Source organism: Cynocephalus volans, chromosome 17, assembly GCF_027409185.1.
Source record: "Cynocephalus volans isolate mCynVol1 chromosome 17, mCynVol1.pri, whole genome shotgun sequence".
NCBI classification, from domain to species: Eukaryota; Metazoa; Chordata; class Mammalia; order Dermoptera; family Cynocephalidae; genus Cynocephalus; species Cynocephalus volans.
In genome coordinates, this window is record NC_084476.1 from 27,217,961 (window position 1) to 27,223,967 (window position 6,007).

General features: G+C 46.6%; 1 non-coding gene across 1 annotated transcript; it reads left to right on the top strand.

The window, feature by feature from the left end:
- The first annotated feature begins 401 nt into the window (after nucleotides 1-401).
- Nucleotides 402-475, top strand: TRNAI-GAU (transfer RNA isoleucine (anticodon GAU)). The gene has a single exon. It is a non-coding gene; the product is annotated as a tRNA-Ile (tRNA).
- Nucleotides 476-6,007: the final 5,532 nt, after the last annotated feature.

The window sequence follows — 6,007 nt, forward strand, 5'->3', positions numbered from 1 at the left end:
ATTCTAACCACCACCTTCCTTCTCAGAGTTCCCTCTTTCCTTGGCTTGAACCAGGACTTGAAATCTACAATGAGAAAAGAGGAGATGGGGAGGGTTTCTTTTGTGTCTGTGGTTCCTGTGCCTCTGTTTTGTAATGTTAATCCAGGTGAGTCATGAGACCCTCACTTTGGAATGCTGCTTCCATGGTGAGCTCTGAGTTGTGGCAGGATTTCAAAAGTACATTCTAGCACCATCACCAGCCCAGCTGCCAAGGGCTTTCCCCGAAAGAACAATTTTCCTTGGTTTTGACCAACTTGGCAGAAGCTGGGTTTTTGAGTTGATGACAAATAGGATAAGAGCTGTCATATCTTGTGACTTGGCCAGGCATGGGAAGGTTAATGTCAGAAGTCTAGAACAGGGCTGGCCAGTTAGCTCAGTTGGTTAGAGCATGGTGCTGATAACACCAAGGTCCAGGGTTTGATCCCTGTACTGGCCAGCTGCCAAAAATAAATAAATCAAGTCTGGGACAGAGTAAAAGGGGTCACTACCTGGAGCTTGACCCTCCCAATGGGAGTAGAGTATGGGTAAGAGAGATGAACCCAGCTATAGGTGACAGGATGGGGATGATGTGTCGTCCTGTGTTGTCGATATGGTAGCCACTAGTTACATGTGGCTATTTAAATTTGAATTAAGATGAAATCAAATGAAATATTTAGTTTCCTAGTCTCACTAGCCACCTTTCAAGTCCTCAGTTAGTCACATGTGGCTAATGGCTGCCACATTGGATAGAGCAGATATAGAATGTTTCCACTATTGCCGAAAGTTCTACTGGACTGCACTGATTTTAGTCCATCAGATAGAGAAGAACAAAAGGTAAGCATCTGGCTAAGAGAGAGTAAGAGACAGGCAGCTCCTCAGGGATATTCTGTAAGAGGAAGCTTAGCATGGGCAACCCAAAGGTAGGTAACACTGGAGATGGAGGCAGGAGAGAGCAGGATGGGCAAGCACTATACAAGTGCCCGCTTCCACTCCCTGTATGTATCTTTAGTATGAATATTAGAGTTGTCTTATCACAGCCACATGTGTTTCCTCAAACAGGATACACGTGGTCCTCTGATAGCAAAGCAGTGCTAAGACTGGCATCAGGTAGGAGGGGACACTATTGTTTCTCTCCAAATATTGATCTTTTAAGTCTAGACAGAGGACTAGATAGTACATGTTTGAAATGGACGTCTAGGAATTAGATGTTGAGAAGGAAGTAGAAAATATGATATGGAGCAGAGGGAAAGGGCTGGCTAAAAGTATAAATTTGGGACTAAGGTGAAATCACCAAGGAGTCCTTTCATCATTAAAAGGATTTTTTTTTTTGCTGACTAGTATGGGGATCTGAACCCTTTGACCTTGGTGTTGTAACACCATGCTCTTACCAACTGAGCCAGCCGGCCAGCCATATGACTTACTAACTGTCCATTTATTTCTATCCAATTCAGTGATGAGCATTGCTTTCCTAATTATTTGCCTGTAGACGAGTCCTTTAAAGAAAGAACAAAGTGAGTGCCTATTAAAAATGATGTTTATGTCCTTTGAAAGAGAACAAAAGGAACAAAGAAAAGATCTGGGACCTGGAAAACCTTCATTCTAATCTCGATTCTCTCTTTCAATTGAAAGTCTAGGAAGTTAAGTCTATCATCAGGCATGGCTGGATCCAGGTAGTCAAAATCAAATTGTCATCAGAAATCTATGTCTCTTCGCCTCCTGACTCTGCTTCTCTTTGTATTGATGTCAGCCTTAGGCTCTCTTTATATGATGTGCAAGTGGGCCCATAGCAAGCCGTTCCACTTCTGGTTTATCAATTCCAATGAAAAAAAAAACTGCCTCTTTCCAATAATTTTAGCTCGAGTTTCAGGACTGAACTTCATTGGCCTGGCGTGGGTTACTATGCATTCTTGAGCCAGTAACAGGTCTCTGGGAAACGCAGTTCTCCAACTGGCCAGGCCTGATCATGTGCTCAACCTGAGGCATGGGGTGGGCTCAGCTTCACCAAGACCACTAGGCCTTTTTTTGAGTGGGGGTGAAGTGGTTCTGCAAAGTAACCCAAATTCTCTAATCCAAAGAAGAAAAATGGATGTTAGCCTGGCAGAAACCATAGCTGCCCACTACATGGTCTTTAATTAATGGTAGCTACCATTGTTGTGAAATGATAGAGGAAAGGCTAAGCTGACATTTATTGAACACTTGGGACAGTAGGGAAGGCTTTGTGGCACATAGTAACTTCTTGATAAAAAGTGTAATCTTGTTCTATGGGGGAAAAAATAGAGTCCGATGGAATGAAGGCACAATTTTGTTGAGTCTCAGAAATAAGCCAGGAAACAAAGGAATGAGATCGGAGGCACATTTCTGAAAAGGAATTCCTAGTTGACAGGGATAAGTTTTACATGTTTAATTAACATGTAAAACTACTCTGGAGGAAGGGAATGCATATAGAACTCTCCAACGTTTGATAATGACACAAAACTCCTGACTGGTGATGGGAAGGACAACCTAGAGTTCTCATGAACTGGAGGAGGTGGCAAAGAAGTGGCAGCTGAGCTTTAATGAGAAGCCAAGAAGGTGACTTTAGAGATCAAATTCCAAATGATGCCTAAGAAATTAAGGAAGTCAAGCTACTGCTCATGGCCAAGGAAAGGTCCTGGAAGTTAGCATAGATTGTTTCCTGAGAACTTCAGCCCAAGATGGGTCTAGACAGAAAGGCAGGGAAAGTCAGCTCAAACTGCTATAACAAAATGCCATAGATTGGGTGTCTTATAAACACGAGAAATTTATTTCTCACAGTTCTGGAGGCTGGGAAGTCCAAGATCAAGGCACCAGCAGCTTTGTGTCCTTACATGATGGAAGAGGTGAGGGAGTATCTGGGGTCTCTTCTATAAGGACACTAATCACATTCATGAGGGTTCCACCCTCATGACCCAATCACCTCCCAAAGGGCCCACCTCCTAACAACCTGGGGGTTAGAATCTCAACATATGCATTTTGGGGGAAGACAAACATTCAGACCATAGCACTGGGGGTTCTGAATAATAGTGTGAGGACCAAAAGGCCCATAAGAGTGACACACTGATAAACAGGACAAACGTGCAGCTCTAGCCCATCCACACTGGGCATAAAGGAGGTCCAAGAAAGTAATTAAAATCTTTGAAGAGCTGGTTATAGAGCTCAGATAACAGGGATAGGGACTTTTAGGTCTAAAAGGCAAAGACAAAGATAAAGCAGTAATTGAGACACGCAATGCTATGAACAGACAAAATGCGAACTTGCTCATTCAATGTTGAAATTCTAAGGTTAAAACTTGAGTGACATATAATCTAGTCAAAGGAACGCCTGAGCCTTGGTTTCTCCTCTGTGTAATACAGAGAATAGTACTTAAATCTCTACTGTGATGAGGAATAAGAGGCCTTTGAAAACGGTAATGCACCAAACTAATATTATATAATATTGCACTTGTATTATTTTCCCATTGCTGCTGGAATAAATGACCACAAATTTAGTGGCTTAAAACAACACAAATGAGGCCGGCCCGTGGCTCACTCGGTAGAGTGCGGTGCTGATAACACCAAGGCCACGGGTTCGGATCCCATATAGGGATGGCTGGTTTGCTCACTGGCTGAGCGTGGTGCTGACAACACCAAGCCAAGGGTTGAGATCCCCTTACCGGTCATCTTAAAAATAAATAAATAAATAAATAAAACACAAATGTACTATCTTATAATTCTGAAGGTCTGAGATAGATCTTATGTGTTAAAATCAAAGGCTTCATTCCTTCTGGAATCTCTAGGGGATAATTCATTCCTTTTCCAGCTTCTACTGGCTGCCTGCATTCCTTGGCTCCTGGACCCATTACTCTGACTTCTCCTGACTTTGTCACAACACATTCTCTGACTTTGACCCTCCTTACCTCCCTCTTATAAAGACCCTTGTGATTACATTGGGTTAATACCAGGATAATCTCCCCACCTGAAACTCCTTAACTTAATCACATCTGCAAAGTCCCTTTTGCTGTATATGGTGACACAGTCACAGGATCTGGGGATTGGGATGTGAACATCTTTGGGTGGCCATTGTTTAGTCTACCATAGCATTCCTGGGCTGTCCTTAGAAACCAGTAAGCAGCATTGGGCTACTTTTGAACACTAATTGGCTTGTGGTATTGTATTAAATCTTGTGTGGGGGGCAGAGTGGTGGGTATCCAAAGTCTGACTACAGATGCCCCCTCAGAGAACAGTCATGCAGGAGACTCCCATAGTCTTGTAAAGGGAACTCTAGGCAACAAGTGAGGGTACTGGCTGCTTCCACTCCAGAGCTCTGACACTTCAGGTACAGATATTACTTCTCTAAGACCCAAACTCCACCTAAGTGAATGGGGATAAATAAAACTACTTGGAAGGGTTGGAGTGAGGATTATGAAAATATCATCCATGAAATCACCTAAGACAGTACCTGATCCTCAATAAATGTCTATTTTGCAATGCCTTCTAAATTCATCCCTCCCTCTTTGTCCCTTTTGCTTTGGCTACTGCCTTTTTCCGGCCTCTCAGAAACCTTCACTTGCTTGTCAATCATGCCACATGTCTCAGTCTAGCAGCAGAGGTGGTGGTTAGGAGCAACAGCTTTGTAGCCCTGTAAAAGAGCAGGTATTAACCATGAAATCTGGAGTTAGTCTCTTAAGCTCTCTAAGCTTCAGTTTCCTTCTCTGTACAATGGGGATAAGAATGTCTGTCGAACCAAGCTGTTGTGAGGATTAGGTGAGATGATGGATAGCAAGGGTTTAGCACAGTATCTGGCACCAGATTCAGGGTGCGATAAATAGTAAGGTGAGTCCTCCCAAGAGGCCTGACCTCTTTTCAGCCTCATCTTCCTTCACGTTCCTCATTTACCAGCACTGGACAATCCGCTTCTCTCTGAAGGAGACCTTGAACTTGTGTACCTGAGTGGCATTGCTTATAAACAATTCCCTCTTTATTTATTTATTTATTTATTTGGTGGCTGGCCCATACAGGAAGCCGAATTCCCTGTCTCTGATATTCTCAGTGTGTCGTAGTCTATTCATTCTCCGGGCCTCAGTTCTACTCTACTTCCCAGTAACTTATTCACCCTTTATTAGCCTTCTCACAGCTACTTATGCAAGCCTTTGCCTCAGTACTGTACATGAATGTCTTGAGGAAAGGTGTTTTTCCGCGTAGTATCTTGGAAAAGTACTTCCCCTCCTCGCCGGGCCTCGATTTCCTCATGTGGAATGAGTTCATTGGACCGGAATGGCTGAAAGAGCCCTTCCAGCTCTGAGATTTTAAACTGATAGAATTTAATTAAGTGGCAGAGACCTTGTAGATTACCTAGCCCACCCCTTTTCACTTTCCAGAAGGGGAAACTGAGTGCTCTGTTTCCAGAAGGATAAACGATGCTATTCTCTGTTTGGCCTCCGGGGCAAGGCTTCCCGGAGGGCATGCAGCCTGCTTTCCTAACCGCGGCGAGGGGGGACTCTCGGGCGTCTCCGGGGCTGGGGGCGCCGGAAACACGTGTGTGCTCACCTACGTGGACACACGTGAGCACACCTACAGCAGCAGTGGGCGCGCGGGCCGGCAGGGGGCAGCACAGACCCGGCCTGCGGTTACCCGGCGCAGCCCCAAGGGAGGAGGGCGTGCTGCAGTCCCGGCGGCGGCGGCGGCAGCAGCGGCGGGAGGTGCAGCCTCCCAAGTGGGAGGCGGGGGCTGCGGGCGCAGGAAAAGGCGCCTCGGGAGCGGGCGCTCGGCGGGGCCTCCTCGGGCCCCGGGCGCGGCGCGGCGAGTGGGAGCGAGCGCGCCGAGAGCACGCAGGCGCCCTGCTCTAGCTGGCCCTCGGCCGGCGCGCGGCGCGGGAGCCGCCCGCAGCCCGCCCCCCGTAGCCCCCGGGCCGCCCGCAGCCGTCCGTCGGGAGCGGCTCCCTCGGCAGCCAGCGCAGGCCGCCGGCCCGGGAGAGCGCGCGGCGGCGGCGGGAC